Below are 21,060 nucleotides of genomic sequence, written 5' to 3'. Positions count from 1 at the left end.
AACGGGGCTGATTAGGGGAAACTACTTCCAGAACATTTAACAAAAGAAATAAATAAATTTTAAATGCATAAACTTTGAGGGATGACTGACCATAGTGAGGGTTGAACAACATGTAAATATGTGATGAAATGCATGAAAATGACATTGTTGAACTCCTGGACCATATTTAAACTAAAACAAAATGCATGGGGATGATTGATGCTTTGGTTTTTCATACATGATGGAAGAACTTACATAAAGGAGTAAAGAAATGATGCAATGCATAAAGTGTGTAACTTTGCTGGATTTTAAGAACCAATTGTATGCTGGAACCGAAATGCATGTTGATGTTCATGCTTGAAATTGTGTGATTCTGCTGAATGATAAGAACATATTGTATGCTTAAACTAAATTGCATATGGTTGTTCACGCTTGAAATTATGTGATTATGCTAGTTTTTTAATAGCAAACGGTGTGCTGGAACCGAAACGCATATGGATGTTTCCTACCAAATTATAGTGTCTGCAACGAATCAGGTTTTCGCTGCTAAATTGTGTTGTCTGCAATGAATTAGTATTTGTTGCCGAATTGTGTTGTCTGCAGTCAATCAGGTGTTCACTATTGAATTATAGTGTTTGTAGTGAATCAGGCGTTCATTATTGAATTATAGTGTCTGCAGTGACTCAAGTGTTCGCTGTGAAATTATAGTATCTGCTGTGAATTAGTTTTTGCTGCTAAAATTGTGTTATGTGCAAGGAATCAGAGTTTGTTACTGAAATTGCATTGTCTGGAGCGAATCAAAGTTCACTATTCAAATTATGTTGTCTACAGCGAATGAGAGCTCCCTGCCTAAATTGTGTTGTGTGCAGCGAACTAATGTTCAGTGCAGAAATTGTGTTGTTTATAGCAAATCAGAGTTCGTTGTCAAAATTACGTTGTCTGGAGCGAATCAGAGCTCGCTGTTGAAATTATGATGTGTGCAGCAAACTAGTGTTCGTTTCTGAAATTTCATTATCTAGAGCGAATCAGTGTTCGTTGCTGAAATTGTGTTGTGTGCAGCTAACCAGTGTTTGTCTAGAGAGAATCAGAGTTCGCTACTAAAATTGCGTTGTCTAGAGTGAATCAAAGTTCGTTGCTGAAATTGTGTTGTATGCAGTGAATCAACATTCGCTGTCGAAATGTGTTGTCTGTAACGAACTAGTGTTCACTGTCAAAATGTGTTGTCTACAGCGAATCAGAGTTCACTGCCGAAATTGTGTTGTCTGCAGCGAATCATATTTTCTCCTTCCTTTTTCATAATGTTAATACACTACCAGAAACTCGCTAAATACCAACGGAATCCCCAACGACATATTTCTGTCGGTATTTTTTGGTCGAAACTACCGACGAAATATTTTCGTCCGTAATTCGGTCGGTAATTACCAACAGTTAGATTCCGTCTGTAATTACCGACCGAATTACAGACGAAAAGTTCAGAATTAATGAAAAAAGGGCGAGTACCTGAGGCGGAGGTTTTGGCGGGTGATTTTTCCGACAGAATCACCGACGGATTCAAAACCTAGGACCCGTACGGGTGACGTGACCGGTTCACCGTCAACAATACCGACGGAATCACCAACGGATTTGAATGCCAGGTCTGTACGGGTGACGTGACAGGTGCATCGTCAAAAAATACCGATGAAATCGCCGAGGGATTTAAAAAACCTGGTCCGTGCGGTGACGTGTCGATTCCCCGTCACAATTCACGACGGAATCACCGACGGTGTTGGTCCATTGGTGAGTCCGTCGGAAAAAGTGAATATATGGCCGCCCTACCGACACTCTCCTCCCCCATTTCTCCTTCTTCTTCCTAATCCTAAGTCTCCCCATCTGCAAATAACCAGCCCCCCCTCGCCCCCAAACAAAAATCTTTCTCATCTCAGCAGTTGTATTTCTTAAAATTTTGTGGTCACAACATCCATGTTCTGATTTACCGATGGATTTTATCAATTTTTGTAAGTAATTCTATCTTTTTAAATTTTAACATTTAAATGTCAATTTTATTGTTTTTTTAGTATATGTATTTTTTTTAGTAGATGTACATGTTTTATTGTTATTTCTCAAACAAACTTATAGCTTATGAATGTATAATTTTATACCTGTTATGGTTTGTTTTAGATTTTGTAAGATTGTATTTGTTTGTAAATTGTTAAAACTTTGTGGAATTACCGAATTACATGTTATGTTTTGAAATAATTAATAGCTTGCTTAATGGGTCCTTTTTAAGTTTTATCGATGGTATTGCAGAGTGGTAATTTCTGTTAATTTATATATATATATATATATATATATATATATATTAATTTGTATGGACGTTGATAAATGATAATGAATATTTAATATTTATGAGAAGTTGTCATTGGTTTGTTGGATAATCTCGAGGTAAAGTAATATATTTACAAGTTTATTTACCTAACTTAGTTAATTAATATATACATGATGTCATCATAATTTTATAGAGGTTCGATATAAGTCATGGATGATCGTTCATGGATGTATCGAGATTCACCCCAAGGATTGCGGAGGATGGATTATTGTAACGGGGTTCAGGGTTTTATTAATTTCGCAACATCTATTCCTAGAAATTTTACTGGAGGCGGTATTAGGTGTCCATGCAGGAAGTGTCAAAATAAAAAGTATCTGCATCCAGATGTTGTAATGATGCATTTTCTACACAAAGGGTTTATGGAGAATTACTAGTGTTGGTATGCACATGGAGAAGTATTTGTTAGTAAGAGGAGAATGGGAGAAACGGTGGTTGGGTCAACTTCTAGTGCTAGCAACGTGCATGAAGCGGCAAATGACAACACTAATCCTTACAGAAACATGGTTATGGATGCAATGAGAATGAATCAAGGTAATGTCAGTCAATGTCCAATCGTAGAAGAAGAATCTAATGCAGAGGCAGCTAGGTTTTATGATTTGTTGAAAGATTCTGACGAACCATTATGGGATGGCTGCACAAACCACAATAAATTGTCAGTCGTGGCACAAATGTTCACCATCAAGTCAGATCACAGGCTGAGTGAGGCCGAGTATGACAAAATTATTGATTGGGCAAGAAGCATTTTACCTGAAGGGAACAGGCTCAAAGAGAACTTCTATGCTGCGAAGTCCATGATAAAACCCCTCGGTTTAGGATACCAGAAAATTGACATGTGCCCTAACTTCTGCATGTTATACTACCTTGAAAATGATGAGATGACCGAGTGCATGACATGCGGGCATTTACGTTACAAACCTAAAACTGGCAGGGGAAAGACTCTAGTGGCGTATAAAAAACTTAGATATTTCCCGATCACACCTAGACTGTAGAGGTTATTCATGTCACGAAGGACTGCTGAGCACATGACATGGCACCAAACACATGATGCGGTTGATGGTGTGATGGTGCATCCTTCTGATGGCGAAGCGTGGAAACGCTTTAACAGTGTGCATCCTGACTTTTCAGCTGAATCAAGGAATGTCCGTCTTGGGTTGTGTACAGACGGATTCAACCCATTTGGGTCATTTGCTGCTCCCTATTCTTGTTGGCCGGTCATACTCACAGTTTATAACTTGCCACCGGGAATGTGTATGAGGCCAGAGTTCATGTTTCTATCTACTGTCATACCCGGTCCAAGCAGCCCGGGGCGGAATATAGATGTTTTTCTTCGACCGTTGATAGATGAGCTGGCGTAGTTGTGGTCCTCTGGAGCTCTGACTTATGATATATCGAGGAAACAAAATTTCCTTGTGAGGGCGGCTTTGATGTGGACTATCAATGATTTTTCAGCTTATAGAATGTTTTCTGGTTGGAGCACGCATGGAAAACTCGCATGTCCATACTACATGGAAAACAACAAGGCATTCACGCTAGCAAACGGAGGTAAAGCTTCTTTTTTTTACTGTCACCGTCGCTTCTTGCTACTTAATCACAGGTTCAGAAAGAACAAAAAAGATTTCTTTGTTGGCAGAGTTGAAAAAGATGTTGCATCCCCGCGTCTTTCTGGTGAAGAATTGCATCATGTTGTATCAGAGTACGGTGACATTGTGTTTGGCCTTCAATTAGGTAAGCAAAAGTTTCCTGGTTTTGGTTTGACCCATAATTGGGTAAAGCGAAGTATCTTTTGGGAGTTTCCTTATTGAAAGACCAATCTTCTTCGCCATAACCTTGACGTCATGCACATCGAAAAGAACATGTTTGAGAATATTTTCAACATCATCATGGATGTGAAGGGAAAGACAAAGGACAACATCAAGTCGAGATTTGATATAGCTTTATACTGTAACCGTAAAAATATGGAGTTGGTTTATGAGGAGTCACGGGTCGCAAAACCAAGGGCAAGCTTCGTGTTAGAGAAAATCGCACAACTGCTAGTCTTCAAATGGCTTAAGAGTCTGCGTTTTCCGGATGGACATGCATCGAACATATCAAGGCTTGTTAACATAGAGGACTGCGGATTGTATGGAATGAAGAGTCATGACTGCCACGTGTTTATGCAAACACTCATCCCATTAGCTTTTCGTGATTTGTTGCCAAAGGGAATATGGGATGCACTGATGGAGATCAGTCATTTCTTTAGAGATATATGCTCCAAGTTGAATGTTGAGCACATTGAGAGGCTTCAAACGAATATCATCGAGACACTATGCAAACTTGAGATGATATTCCCTCCTTCATTTTTTGACTCAATGGAGCATCTCCCTATACATCTACCGTTCGAGGCAAAAGCTGGAGGACCGGTCCAGTATAGATGGATGTACCCATTCGAACGGTGAGATATTACAATTGCAATGGAATTCATATCGAAAAGTTTTTTCTATGTTTTTCTTAATTGGAAATACTTGAATTGTAATTCAATGCAGGTACTTGTTTAATCTCAAGAAAAAGGTTAAGAACAAGGCGCATGTTGAGGCTTCGATATGTGAGGCCTATATTGTTGAAGAGATGTCAACATTTATCTCATAATATCTTGGAATATTTCCGGAAATGTTGATGTCAAGATTCTTGACATCATTAGCTTTCACTTCAGGAATAGCTAGTCAAGTTTCATGTGATTGCCGATATCGACAACACCGGTCGATATCATTAACTATTCTCACCCGTATAGTTAATCAAGTTCAGTATCCCTCGTTTTCAGGGATGATTGTGCCGATGTTAGTAAACCTTACTAACATCATTAGCCTCCGCATTCGGGACCGGCTAATCAAGTTTCGTGTGATTGCCGATATTGACAACACCGGTCAATATCATTAACTATTCTCACCTGAATAGTTAATCAAATTCAGTATCCCTCGTTTTTAGGGATGATTGTGCCGATGTTAATAAACCTTACTAACATCATTAGCCTCCGCATTCGGGACCGGCTAATCAAGTTTCATGTGATTGCCGATATTGACAGCACCGGTCAATATCATTAACTATTCTCACCCGAATAGTTAATCAAATTCAGTATCCCTCGTTTTTAGGGATGATTGTGCCAATGTTAGTAAACCTTACTAACATCATTAGCCTCCGCATTCGAGATCGGCTAATCAAGTTCGAGGAATGATCATCAATGAAGTCTATTAGTGTAATTCATATTCTTAACCCAATCAAGTACTCAAATCCATTTTTAATTTCTCGTTTATTTCACTTTATCCTCTCTCTTTGTGGTTCCACCCATAGATGCAAAGACCAAGAATTTAATAAGTTAGTAAATTAACGCTACGTAAAAAGTGTAGGTATAGAACACCTACCAGCTGCAGAAGCTCAACTCGCTCTTCCGCCTTGTTGGTGTGCCCCTCCTGCAGTCCCTCCTTAAGCTCCTACTATACGAGCTCCTGAGAAGTCGAGTGAATGCTTCTCCTACATTTTTAATATAACATCTTGAATCATGATTGAATCTTCACGATTTATTCATAATATTCATAAATTCACAATATCAAATACTTCCGTAAACAATTTCCATGAATGTATTTTATTTTCTTACTTTTCATTTAAATTCATTTACATTAGAATTTATTTACACTAACATTAAACGCCCATTTAATTCAATTCTTCATCAATGATCTTCAATGTCCAAAGGGCATGACTTTTCGTCACCGATTTTCTTTTGTCCCAAGACATTTAATCTATCACCAAACAATGTAATTTAACTTAAATTTCATCAATGACCACTTGCCAAATGTTTTCCAAAAGCACACTCAAAATGATTCCTTATATCATAATTCAACTTACAACATGATTTCCCATTCTAACACAACCAAAGTATTAATCAATCACTATTCTTTATAGAATTTAACTATACCATCACTTATCAACACATAAAACATTACTCAAACATAACACAAACACAACCATCATCATTAAACCCATTTCCATTATCCTTAGTCCCAAAACATTCTTTTTATGCTAAACCTAATATTTTCATTCAATATTTCTCAAACCAAACTTAAAACATCATTCTGTAAATTCAGAATTCAATAAATCCAAATGGTGGAATTATACATCATCATCATTAGAATAACATATCCAAAATTAACATACATCTAACGGTTAAAACTCCCGATATCAGAACAATACCGGACTGACCTGAAATTTGGAGACCTGCTGTTCGGGAAGTGCAATTTCTGGTAGGAGTGTTCTTTTCCGATCTAAACCGTTCAGAATTCATATAACATCTGGATGAACAACATATCAAAAATCCAGATCAATCCAACGGTGAAACGATGATATAACAGCTGATGAACAAGGCTGTCTTGAAGGGTGATTTTCCAGAAATGTTCCTCCGGTGACAGCCCTCAAACCAAGTCTGATATTTCCAATCCCTCTGGTCAGAAAGAATGCAGGTAACATTGAGTATAATAACATATCCAAAAATCAATCTAATCCAACGGTGGAAAGTCAAACTATGGCTGCCGAAGTGCCTGCCCTGTTGCAATCCCAAAATCCATAGTTTCAAATCAATTTATTCCTTCTATTTTTCAGCAAATCAAGCCATTATCATGCAATTAATCTCGAAATTCACATGTTCAATTACTCCCCCAAAATATTTACATGAACCCTAGAATTTTAAACTTGGAGGTTTTCTTCTCCCTATGCAAGAACAAGAGAGAAAAACGAAATTACTAAAGGGTATGTTGCTTACCTTTGCTACTTTAACTTATTTCAATGAATTCTTGCAAAAATTTACTAAAATCATGTCCTCCTCTTCCAATTTCCAGCTTCTTCTCTTTGTTTCTCCCAAGCTCTATAACTCTCTAAGTTGTCATTTAATTTGTTTTCTTGGATATAATCCTCCTAAGAACACTCCCTTTTGATTTAGCTTGAAGAAATGAAGAGAAAATGAAGAAAATGGGACAAAACAAATGGTCTCCCTCCTGTTTTTTTTCATTTGCAGAGGACGTGCTCTGTTTTTAAAGAGAGAAGAGGAGAGTATTTGTTTTGATAAAATTACAAAAATGCCCTTGTTAATGCCCCTTGTGTCATCTTCTTCAATTTACTTGATTTTCAGTACTCTCGTAAATCCTTTCCAAACTCCGATTGACACGAAATTTGAACCTAATATAAAACAATATGTCTAGAGATTCCTTATAAAATTTCAGCTCAATCCAACGATCGGATTGAGATATATCATCAATACCGTAAAACTAGACAATAGTGTCTTTTACGCTAATATCTGAATTTGAAGCATTAATTTATTTACTTAGATCCTCATGACATTTCCCCTTAATTTATACTCAATAAATTCAATATTACCACATTTATCATTAATTTGTCAAAATACGTGTTTTGACCGGGGTTTACATATCTTCTGGTTTTTTTTTTCTTATTCTTTTATCTATTGAAACTCGTCACTGGTTTCGACAACGTTACAAGTTTTAAACTAAAAATCATGACTCTCTTTTCGACTTCAACAATACCCTTAAATTTGTTTATAGAGATCATTCTCTCTCTCACATGATATATTTATTGTCATTCCTACTAGTTATTCATTTCTTTCATACCGAATATCCATTACTCATCGAAATGTCATTACTTCGATTCTATGTGTTGTTTTTTTTTATTATTATTATTTATTTTTATTTACAGGGGTTTACACGTGATTTTTGGTACGAAGCCCAAAAAAAGGCAAAAAAAACTGCGAGGGATAGGGGGTTCCAAGGCTGGAACGATGTTGCGGTTTAGAGGGATTTCAAACCGATATACATCCTGGAGGATATATGACCGCACTATCTTGAGCACGTGACGTCTGAGCGGTTCACACGACGCTCATAGTCCGGTGCTGGCAACCGGAATCGGCCAATTCATGGCTCGGTGACAACGCACACCGGCGGCTCTGTTCCGTTTGCTGCACATGCAAAACGGATGGTAAGATTAATTTAAACGAAATATATCATTCAATTAATTTGTTGTTAATAATTTTTTTTTCATTATAGGCTACATCTCTTTGACGTGAGCCGAGCCCTATGGAGTTGTTTGTGGAGACGCACGTGCGGAGTCAAGACCGCCAAAAGGGGGTGTAACAGTTCGTTGACAGCCACGCTCAACATTTTGTGGTATGTTTATTCATCCATTTTATTTTGTAAGTTATTATTATGTTTATTGAATTGAATATGATGATTACTTGTTTTATTTTCAGGAGACCTATAATAATCGATTGAGGGAGACATACGGGGACGATCCTTCGACCCATCCGGAATTCGATCCGGATTTGTGGATGGAGGCTAGATCGTCAGGTGGACCCGATAAGAATCAGGTTTATGGGCTCTCCAACACTAGGGCCGACAACTTGCAGACAACCCGTACTGCTACAACCGTCGGGAGCTCCCAATCAGTATCGAGCTCCCAATCTAAGGAACTCGTGGCCTTGCAGCAAAGGTGCGACCACCTATCAGAGGCATAGACAAAACTCAAAGAACAATGCACAACAGAATCTGCACAACAAAGAGCGCCCTATGAAGAGCTTCGTTAAATGGTCATAAACATGTCACAAGGTGGAACATGTGCACCCAATCCAAGTTGGTCGAATAACAGCCAACCTCCTCCTCCTCCTGATCCTCCTCATCCTCCTTTATATTAATTTTTGATAAACATTATTTACATTTAAAATTTCATTTAATGTTTTTTTGAAACATTTCATTTTGTAATGAATATTATTTATCTTTCATTTTTTTGTTTTTGATGCTTAATATAAATTTTTTTTGCATAATTGGTTTTTATTACCATTAATTTATATCATTTTATATTATGTATTCGAAATAATTATATAAAAAAAAATTACAAAGGGATTTACCGACGGAATACATCCGTCGGCATTAGACAGTAGCCGCGACCATCACTGACAAATTTCCAGACGGATAAATTCGGTCGGTGTTTTCATGACTCACCAACAGATTTACCGACGGAGTAATTCCGTCAGTATTATATATTACCGATGAATTCACAGACGGTATATTATGTCCGTGTTTCAACAATTCAATGACTAAGTTACCGACGGAACGTAACTGTCGGTGAATTGTGATATCACCGACGGAATAACAATCCGTCGGTATTATTGAAGCGGGAAAATTTTTTTTTTGGCGCGCAAATTCCGTCTGTAAAACCGTCGGTAAATGGTTTTGTTGTTTTGCCTACTGATATAACGATGAAATGGGGAATCACCGACGAAAGGTAAGCCGACGGATGTATTCCGTCGGTAATGTAGTCGGTAAATATTTTACCGACGTACTATCAATCACATACCGACAGAATATTTCCGTCGGTGAAACTGTGAATTCTTGTTGTGATATATGAAATGCTCTATCATGAATGTTATTGTATTGTGTTTGTACAAACATCAAGCTATCAAAGGAGTAAATGCTGATGAAAAAAATGATTAGCTACAACTAATGGCATCTAAAATGGATGCTTGGGATAAATAATTGATTAGCTTCAACTAATGGCATCCGAAGTGGATGACCGAGATAAATGATTGATTAGCTTCGGCTAACGGCATCCATATGGATGACCGAGATAAATGATTGATTAGCTTTGGCTAATGGCATCCATATGGATGACCGAGATAAATGATTGGTTAACTTTGGCTAATGGCATCCTAGATGGATGGCTGGGATGAGTAAATGATTAGCTTTGGCTAATGGCATCCGAATGGATGCCTGAGACAAATGACTGATTAGATTTGGCTGATGGCATCCAAAATGGATGATCAGGTCATGTTTTATGATTAGCTTCGGCTAATGGCATCCGAGATAGATGACCGGGTTCTGTTGATGATTCGCTTCGGCTAATGACATTTTAGACGAATGTCCAGGTTTGGATTTTTTATTAGCTTTGACTGATGGCATCCAAGATGCATGATCGAGTTGTGTTGATGATTAGCTCTGGCTAATGGCATCCGAGATGGATGAACGGGTTATGTTGATGATTAGCTTCGGCTAATGGCATTCGAGATGGATGCCTGGGTTGTGATTGTTGATCAGCGAGAAGGATGACCGGGTTATGATTAATGATTAGCTTCAGCTAATGGCATGCGAGATGGATGACCGGGTTATGGTTGATGATTAGTTTTAGTAAATGACATCCTAGATGGATAGCCAAGTTGATTATGATGATTGGCTTTGACTAATGGTATCCGTAAGAGATAACGAGTTGACTTGTGTTGTTGGTTTTGGTTGATGGCATTTGAGATGGGTGATCGAGTTTTGTTATTGCAATTAGTTATGGTTAAAAGCATCCAGGATGAATGACCGAGTTAAGGTGAAGTAATTAACCCCAACCAAAGATTAAACTACTGCCCTACCACTCCTATGGAGGTGTTGAGGCGTATGCATGAGGATAATACATGTAGCGAAGTAATGAGGGTTGCACAATGTATTTGAGAAGTGAATGAACGAATGTACCCACCTTCAGTTGATAAAAAAAAAAAAACAATAACATCCTTCTAGTTATTATTTATAATTCTTGTATCCATGTTGTTTTTGTAACAGGGGCATCATACAATCAAGGTATATAGGAAAACAGTTCCACGGGTTCTCATATTTTGAAAAGTGCTATGTAATAGTTTGTCTTAAGTGTTATATTGAATATTTGCCTTTCAACACTTTTGTAAGGACTTGTCATGAAAACTGTATTGGAACATGGATGTGGATGTACAAACATGTAGATATTATGTTATAAATATATTTATGTGGTATTCTTATTTATAAGGATGTTGTGTTGAGAAATTACATGAGGATCGTATGAAAAGAGGTATTATTTGTGTAAGATTGTTGTTCGGCACTAGTGTATAAACTCGTGTTGATAACGAGACTAGAATAGGAATGTAAATTCATGAGTATGTCAATCTGATGTAATGTAAACAACATAAAAAAAATCAATAGAATATCATTTTTTAAGTGTATTTGCCTTTTGGTTACGTGGAAAACAAGAGAGAAAGGCAGAGAACTCAAATCGATTGGAAAGTTATGGTATGATCAAGATTGTAAAAAAATGTTTTTTTTTAACACAACACAAAAAATACAATATAAACTCGAATCGTAAAATCGTAAGTAATTTTTTTAATATATATTGATAATTGTAGTCAAGAAATCAAATTACATTAAAATCTGATAAAATGACTCAGCAGTATTATAATCAATAAGTGATCTAAATAAAATGAGAGAAATAGATAGTATGAATTAATAAATTAATGATATTGAGAAATAAAAGGTCTTATAATAAAATTTCTCAATACAAAGGAATCATTGAAAGATAAGAAGTACACATAAACCTAGTGACAACCTGGTTGTTCCCATCATAATAAGTCTTGATAGACTCCTTTTGGCTTGCAAGCTAATGAGTTTAAATTAGTAATTAACTAACATAAATACAATAATAAAATAACTAACAATGTCCAATGCGCTATAAAAAAAATCAAATTAAAAATAATTATTTAAAAATAAATAAATAAATAAAATAGAATAATAAAAAAAAATTATTCATGTTAAAATTCCTCTATGCAGCCTGAATCTCTAATTTTTATATATTCTTGGCAGATTTGAGTTTTGATTTCAAACATGTTATTCTTTCTTATTTGGATGAATTATTGAGCCTACGATATATAGTTGGAAAGTTTCAGATGTCTAGTTTCTATCCCAACTTTAATCGAAACAAAATTCACTACCAGAAAATCAATAAATACAAACAAAAATACCGATGGAATATTTCTGTCGGTAATTTTCGAGGGATTTTACCGACAAAAATATTCCCTCGGTATATACCAAGGGAATTACAGTGGGAAAAAAAATTAAAACAAAGCAAAAAAATGATGACGTGTCATTTTTACCGATGGAATTAATTCGTTGTTAAACATTGAACACTGTTCATCGTGTCAATTACAAAGGGGATTAGCGATGAAATTTTCCATCGGTATTTTTTAGAGAGCTTCAGAACTGTTCACTTTCCAATTGCACCATTAATTGTTGTGCTTTACGACAAAATCACCAACGGATTGAAAAGTCGTCGGTGTTATTTGACGGTTTTTTGAAAAAATTCAATTAATTTAAAATTTTCATATAAATATTACAAACAGAATCACTGACGGATTGAAAAATCGTCAGTGATTGTTGGCGGTTTTCGATAACTTTTTATGAAATTGAAAATTTAATTAAATATTACAAACGGAATTTCGTCGATAAAACCGTCGCTAACGTGCCCCAATAATAAGCTTGGATTCTCTTATTTCACAAGAGACAGACTCATTTCTTATTCTTGTTCTTGTTCTTCTTCTCTTTCACTATATGTAAAAAACATCAATATCTATTTCTTTCTCTTCTTTTCTCTCCTCATCTCCTTCTCTTCTCCTCCATACTCGGGTATGTCTTCTTCTTCTTTCTTCTTTTATCCTCTTAGTTTTTTTTAATTAATATGCTTTACGATATTTTTTTTCTCTCCTTAGCTTCACTTGCAAATACATTAAGGTAAGATTTTTCTTTTTTTCTTTTTTTTTCTTGATCTTTTTCACCATATTTGTTTTTTATTTTATTTTTAATTGTTTTTGTTCTTAATAATTGTATAAATGTTGTTGTGAGATTTTTTTTCATATGAGATCAAATTTTTAGTTGATTTATTTATAAGATTTTTAAATTTTTTAGCAATTGCAATTTTATTTTTTTCATATGATTTTTTTTTAGTTGAATTTATTTTTTTCGTTTTATTTATTTGTTGCAAACTTTTTTGAGTTGATTTTCTTATTCTTTTTTCCAAGCATTTTGAGTATATAGTATAGAGTGTTGATTTATGTTAATTTAATTATTTTATAATTTTATAAAATAATTTTTTAAATTTTTTTTTAAATAATTACCGATGGAATTACCAATTGTATTTTTCGAGGGATGTACCGACAAAATAAAGCGGGTAATTTTTTTTTACATATCTGTTCCGTCAGTAATAATATTTTTTTATTACTAATGGATTTACCGACATATAAAAAAGTACCGATGAAAGATTCACCAACGGAGCATTTCCGTTGGTCATTTTGTTGGTAAATTATTTACCGACGGACAGTGTGTCTTACGCTGACGGAAAAATTCCGTTGGTAAAATTGTTAAATGTTGTAGTGATTTCCAATTTTACTGGTTTCGGATTTTTAGTTCGATTTAGCATGTTAGATACATCATAAGATTTTACGAGTTAACTCGTGATTTTAACAACCTTGGGTGCGATGACAAACACTTCAAAGCTAGCTTGTTAACAACTAGCACAAGCATTGCATCAACTTATAAATTCTTTAAGACAAGTTAATTATCCTTCCAAGTTTCAAAGCCTATGTAGAAATAAACATGCGATAACGTGTGCTAATTAAGTACGCTACGACACAAAATTATTATCATCTAATTGTGTTGTAGCACACGTTTCCCAATCACTAATAATGAATAAATTGAAGAATGATATTGTCCATTGTCCATTGTGTTTTCCACGAAATAAATAAAATAAAATAAAAAATTGAGAATTATTCTTTATTACATTGAATTAATGTACCTATATAATTAAGTAGTTTCTTCACATGCGAATATCTAAAATCCATTTTTTTTCTTAACGTAAAAGGTAAGTAGTATGGGTTGGTTCAGTTTGATTTGGATATAAAAAAAGAACTAAATTAATTTTTTAATTTTTTTAAATTAAACTAAATAAAAAATTGATTTATTCAATCTTATTTATGTTAAAACAAAATAAATTTAAATAGGTTAATTATAAAAAAAAACTTAGACTATTTTTATCAAGGGTTTGATTTTCTTGAGATAAAAAATGATTTGTTTAGTTTCGTTATATATAGTTTTGGTTTTTGGGTTTGATTTCTTGGTTTAATTTTGTTGGTTTCTAAAATGTAAAACCAAAATCAAACGGACCAATCTTTTCACAATCAGCCATTTTCTCTTCCAACAACCCCAGCAAGTTTTCTCAAAACACTTCCTTCTTGGTTTTACTAATCCCTCTTCATGTTACTGCATTTGAGCATAAACTACAGCTGTGTAATGTTCTTTTATTTCGGTACTACAGGCTATAATGCTTGCACTTGCCCTAGTGAGGACCCATGTACAGAGCCTTTTGAAGGTGAGGGGTGCGTTATGCCATTCTCTTTCTCACTTAAAAGTGGTGAAGCCATCATTTTTTTAATAGTCAATTAGAATGATTAAAAAAAAATCTATCAATTTTAACTTTTAAAAAACCAGGTCCTTACAAATCACATATATATATATTTTTATACTAATAAAATTTATTTTAAATTTATTAAAATGAATGAATTTTAAAAATATTTATGATATTAATAATAATATTAAACTTATATGACCTAAGTTTTTATAGTTTTTAATCCCCTCAAATAAAAATTATAGTTTTTCTTCGATAATAATAATATTTTTCTTCAAATGTATTAATTTAATAATAATAATAATAATTTTACCCTTCAAATCAAATCTATATTTGTTTTTCAAGATTAATGATATATTTTTAAACTTTCTTATTTATGATATTAATAATATTAATTATAATAAAAACAAAAACTTTATAACACAAATAGTAATATTTTTAAATTATAATACAAATAATAATATTAACAACATTAAAATTAAAAATATTTTTTATATTAATAATTATAATAAACTTATCCAAGTTTGAGTCTGGCTTTAACAAGAGGCTCAAGAGCCTTGGCCCCTCTTAAATTAGGAACCAAAAAGCCTTGGGTCTAGCAATATTAGCAATATTAATTATAATACAAATAATAATAGTTTTAATATTAATAATAATAAAATTAAAAATATTTAGAATACAAATAACAATATTTTTTATAATAATAATAACAATAAACTTACTCAAGTTTAAGTGGGTCCAGCTATAACTCCAAGCTCAAAAGTTTTGGGTTCCTCTTAAATGGCGAATCCATAAGTCTAGGGTTTGACATGCATTCCAAGCCCATTAGAGTTGAGTGAAGATGCAAGACTCAAGAGCATTGGGTCATGATGTGGAGTCATTAACCTAGGGTTTGACTCTTGACCCAATTGTTTTGGGTTAGGGAGGGTTGCAAGACCCAAGGGATTTCGGTCTACCCTCTGCCACTCCCAAGCAACTTGGGTCTGGCATGCTCTTCTAGACCCAAGTTAATAATAATATTAAACTTATTTGTTCTAAATTTATATAGTTTTTAATCCCTTCAGATAAAACTTATTGTTTTTCTTTGATAATAATAATATTTTTCTTCAAATTTATTAATTTAATAATAATAATTTTACCCTTTAAATTAAATTTATGGTTGTTTTTCAAAATGAATGATATATTTTGAAAATTTCTTAATTATGATATTAATAATATTAATTATAATAAAAACAAATATATTTATAATACAAATAAAAATATTTTTAATATTAATCTTCTTAAAAATAAAAATAAAAATATTGTACAGCAAAATAATAATTTTTTTTAATATTAAAACTCTTATACCTGCAGATTTGAGCATTGCTATACGTAAGGAACTTATGCTCGTATTGGTAAATCTCACTTCGTACTTTTTAATTTATGTTCACTGACGGTTTGGTTTTGTTTCTAAAACTGAGTTTTGTTGTTCTAGAACTCAGATCGGGATTGGCATGGAAGCACTCGACTGATGTGGGTACTGGTGTCATAGATGCTGATTACAGAGGCCCTATTGGGGTTATCACTCTAATGTTGGTTTCGAGGTAAAGGTTGGCAATAGAATTGCGCAGTTGATTCTTGAGAAAATTGTAACTCCTGATGTTATGGAAGTCGAGGATTTGGATGCAACTGTGAGAGGTGTTGGAGGGTTTGAATCTAGTGGTGTTTGAACTTCTTGTGATTTTGTAATGTTTTTTCTTAAATGTTTCTGTTTCTTGGTGTTTAAATTCAGCGAACAGAATGTGGACTAAGCAGTAGAAGTTTTGGGTTTGGTGAAGGACTTTCTTTTTTTTGTTAATGAGTCAACCTAGCAAAAGACAAGGTTATGGGTTCCCAGTCAAGTTGTCGTGATTGAGTTTAATAACTAGTATATGTAAAGAAACCGAAGATATACCCATAAGAAATACTCTGACCCACGACCCATTAGATGAGGGAACAAGGAATCAGAACCCAAAGATCTGTAGAACAAGGTCAATGAAGCCAGCAAGAATATTTTTTAAATATGAAACGAATTGATTAACAAAGTTGACACGAGGATAATGAAAATTATCAAATGATAGATTGGCAAGTGAAACCATCTTCAAAATAGAGAAGGTTGTTGATATAAGATTTTATAATTAGAGAATTCAAAGTTGAAATTTTATACATAATTTGGTATTATATTACGTGAATTAACATTTACAAAAAATTGTAGCATTTTTCCTACACTCATGATCAACTATCATTCGGGGTGGAAGAAGATGGCATGTAGGCCTTTGGTAGCCAAATTCCAAACTGGATCGAAATCCACATGAAACATGGATAAGCCAGTGTAAGGGGTAACGCGATTTCTCCTTTTTTTTTTTGAGAAGTATATAGTTTCATTAAACGCGATTCCTCCTATTAAAGCAGCCAGGCTAGGTAAAAATGGAAAAGCCACAGCTATAAAGAAGGCCAATCCTCCGAAAAAAGACCCGAAACCCGGTGCGAACCCACCACGAGCATCGCTTGTTCTTCATGCAAGTGTACCTGAATTCCAGGTTGTCGAAAACTGGCATGGCGCCGTAGATTTGGAATGAACTAAGGCAGTTAATCACTACTAGCAAGAATATTATTCATTTCCTTTTTTTTATCTTTTTGTTAACCACCTGCAACAAGGCTATATATATTTTATTGCTGTTTGCATGAGTAGTAACTATAAAAAAAGCATCATGTAAAAATATTCACAATTCCACTAACGAAATCTACCAAAATTGGGATTTTTGATACTCATAAGGATCATAAAGAATCAAATTTCGTATCGGGTGATTGGCTGCAGCTTCTTCCAGCCTCTACTTTATTCGGTCTCCCAAGGTTCTCTTCTGACCATAGACCCCTGCAGCTGTTATTAGACTACAAGAATTGGGGACCAAAACCATTCCGGTTTATGAACTGTTGGTGGCTGATGGCTGACTTCAGGAAGATGATACAAAGTTTCTGGAACTCCATTTCAGTCTCATCAACTGGTAGAGGGAACATGGTCTCAGCTTTCAAGATGTTAAAGGAGAGATGTAAGCACTGGAACAAAGAAGTTGTGGGCAACATGTCTAACCAAATCAAGGAGCTGGAGTCAGAAGCTGACTCCCTTGACAATCTCAAAGAATGCAGAGACCTGTCAGCTGATGAATTAATTAGAAGCAATGTCATTGTCTCCAAACTTCGAACTCTGTATATAATGCAAGAGTCTATCTGGCATCAGAAGTCAAGGGTGCAGTGGTGCAAGCTTGGGGACAAGAACACACGTTTTTTTCATTTAGCTGCAACAATAAGACAGAAACAAAACCTGATTTCATCACTGGAAGTTGATGGGAATATGTTGTCTAAGCCTGCCGAGATGAAGATAGCTGTCTTCAACTTCTTCCGTAATTTATACTCCCATCATGACAGACCACGACCTTCATGTTATCATCTGGAATTTCAAAAGTTGAAGCCCTCATCCTCGGTTGCTCTGGAATGCCCGTTCTCTACAGAGGAAATCAAAGCTGCGGTTTGGGATTGTGAAGGAAATAAGGCACCAGGTCCTGATGGTATTAATTTTACCTTTATTAAGAAAGCTTGGAGTACTATAGGCGGGGACATCACCCGTATGGTTGAAGACTTTTATCAATCTAACCTTCTCCCTTCAGGCATCAACAACTCCTTTGTTACACTCATTCCTAAGATAAATTGTGCTGCAAAGTTGGCGGACTTTAGACCTATCAGTTTGGTGGGAAGCTTATATAAGATTATATCAAAGTTGCTGGCAATCAGATTGAAACATGTTATGCCAGAAGTTATTACAGACAATCAAACTGCTTTCATCAAAGGTAGGCAAATACTTGACAGTGTATTGATTGCAAATGAGGCTATTGCTTACATCAAGGAAAACCATGGTAAAGCTTATCTTTTCAAACTTGACTTTCATAAAGCATTTGATTCTGTCATATGGGAATACATTAACGAAGTTATGGCTAGTATGGGCTTTGGATCCAGATGGAGAGGGTGGATTATGCAATGTATTTCTACAGCAAAGATGTCTGTTCTTGTTAATGGCTCTCCCACAGAGGAATTCAGCTTGGAAAAAGGATTACGCCAAGGAGATCCGCTCTCTCCTTTTCTCTTTAATCTTGCCGTCCAGGGGTTGAGTTGTATGCTGCAGCGTGGTTGTGATATGGAATTGATTGAAGGTCTGAATTTCAGCAGTTCTGGTCCTGCATTATCTCACTTGCAGTTTGCGGATGATACCCTTATATTCAGTTCAGCTTCCCTATCCAGTTTACAGAACATAAAGCATATCCTTTTATGCTTTGAACTTATATCAGGGCTGAAAGTTAACTTCTACAAAAGCAGTATTATTGGCGTGGGTATTGAAGATCATGTATGCCGCCACTCAGCGCAGATTCTTAGGTGCAAGCAGGAACTACTCCCAATCACATATCTTGGTCTTCCCATCGGTGCAAATATGAACAGAGTTTCAATGTGGAAGCCTATTATCAGCAAAATCAGCAGCAGGTTGGCTGCATGGAAAGGCAGATTTCTATCTATTGGAGGTAGATTGTGTCTACTTAAATCTGTTCTAAGTAACTTGCCCATCTACTATCTATCTTTATTTCCCATGCCAGCAACAGTTGCAACAACAATTGAGAGAAAGTTCAGATCTTTTCTATGGTCTGGAAAAGAGGAAAGCAGGAAATTATGCAATGTCAGCTGGTCAACAGTTTCTCTCCCGAAAAGGATAGGGGGCCTTGGGATTGGGTCTTTAAGGGATAAAAATACAGCATTGCTGTATAAATGGCAATGGAGGTTGGGTTCGGAGGAATCAAGCTTATGGAAGGAATTGATCAAATTCATACACAACACAAACAGCTCCAGTTTCCTGCCACAAACCCCTCTTTCAGGAACTGGCAGCACATGGACGCGTATGATTAACCATTGTATTAAAGATAACAGATTGCAAGAGATTGTGTCCCATCAATCTATGGTTCTTATTGGTAATGGCAAGAGAACAACGTTTTGGCATGATATTTGGGTTGCCAATCACTGTCTTGCAAATCGTTTCCCTACTCTTTACCGTTTATCCAATGATAAAGATGCCAGCATTGACAAGATGGGAATGTGGGATGGTTTTGAATGGATATGGCTCTTTTCCTGGTCAAGGCCTTTGAGGGGTCGAAACATTGGTTTGTTAGAACAATTATATATCGTTCTCTCAAAGGTGCATTTAGACAGCGAATCAGAGGATAGACTAATATGGAAGGACAACAAATCAGGAAGATTTTCAGTTAAATCTCTATGTGGGCTGCTAAGCCCAACTCACTATTCTACCAATGGCTTCTCTTTTGCTGGAATCTGGAAAGGTGTAGTCCCTCCTAAAGTGGAGATCTTCTGTTGGATGGCTATTATTAACAGACTCAACACCCGAGGTGTGCTGGTTAGAAGAGGTGTTTTGGATAGCTCACACTCCAACTGCCCTATTTGTCAAGTTGAGGAAGAGTCGGTTGATCACTTACTTCTACATTGCCATAATCATTGGATCATCTGGTCTAAAATCATCAAGTGGTGGGGATTATCATGGTGCTGCCCTAAGAATTTGTCATGCTTATTCTCTCAGTGGACTGTCATGGTTCAGGGTAAATTTCAGAAAAAAAGCATGGCTGATGTTGTTTTTCTCAGTGGTATGGTCCCTTTGGCTTCTTCGAAATGACCTGATATTTCGACAAAAGTCGCCGAACTATGATTCAGTCTTCTTCCTTATCATCGCTCGGCTGTGCTTATGGTTGAAAGCACTTCATCCTGACTTTCCTTACTCCCCTCTAGATCTGTTAAGATCGTCAGCAGGTCTGATCCGCTGGTCCAATGTTCAGATTTATAGAACTGGTGTTATATGGTCTCCTCCTCCCATTGGTAGATTCAAGTGGAACGTGGATGGCTCCTCTCTTGGAAAGCCTGGTCTCTCAGGTATAGGTGGTGCCTTGCGCAATCACCAAGGTCATCTCCTTGGTATTTTTTCTCTTCAAGTAGGGATTCTAGACTCAAACATAGCTGAGCTGAGAGCTGTTGTCAAAGCTATTGAGCTTTCAGCCTCAAAGTGTTTCCTTCATCATAAGCATATAATTATTGAATCTGATTCTGCCAATGTAATCAGCTGGATGCATAATACTCACAACAGGCCATGGATGCATAGAGACCTCTTCTCCACAGTTCAGAAATTGACTAGTCTGTTTGGTTCAATTACTTTTTCTCATGTGTACCGTGAGAGCAATAGTCTGGCAGATTGTATGGCTAAGCAAGGAGTGCACAGATCCAGTGATTTCATTGCTTGGTTATGATTCATCTCTCAGATTATGTCTATCAGACTATATGTGCATCTCTTCAGAGGTTTACATTCTCGTGAAAATTAAATTGGAGACTCT

Source organism: Populus alba, chromosome 14, assembly GCF_005239225.2.
Source record: "Populus alba chromosome 14, ASM523922v2, whole genome shotgun sequence".
Lineage (NCBI taxonomy): Eukaryota > Viridiplantae > Streptophyta > Magnoliopsida > Malpighiales > Salicaceae > Populus > Populus alba.
This window is presented reverse-complemented; position numbering follows the sequence as displayed.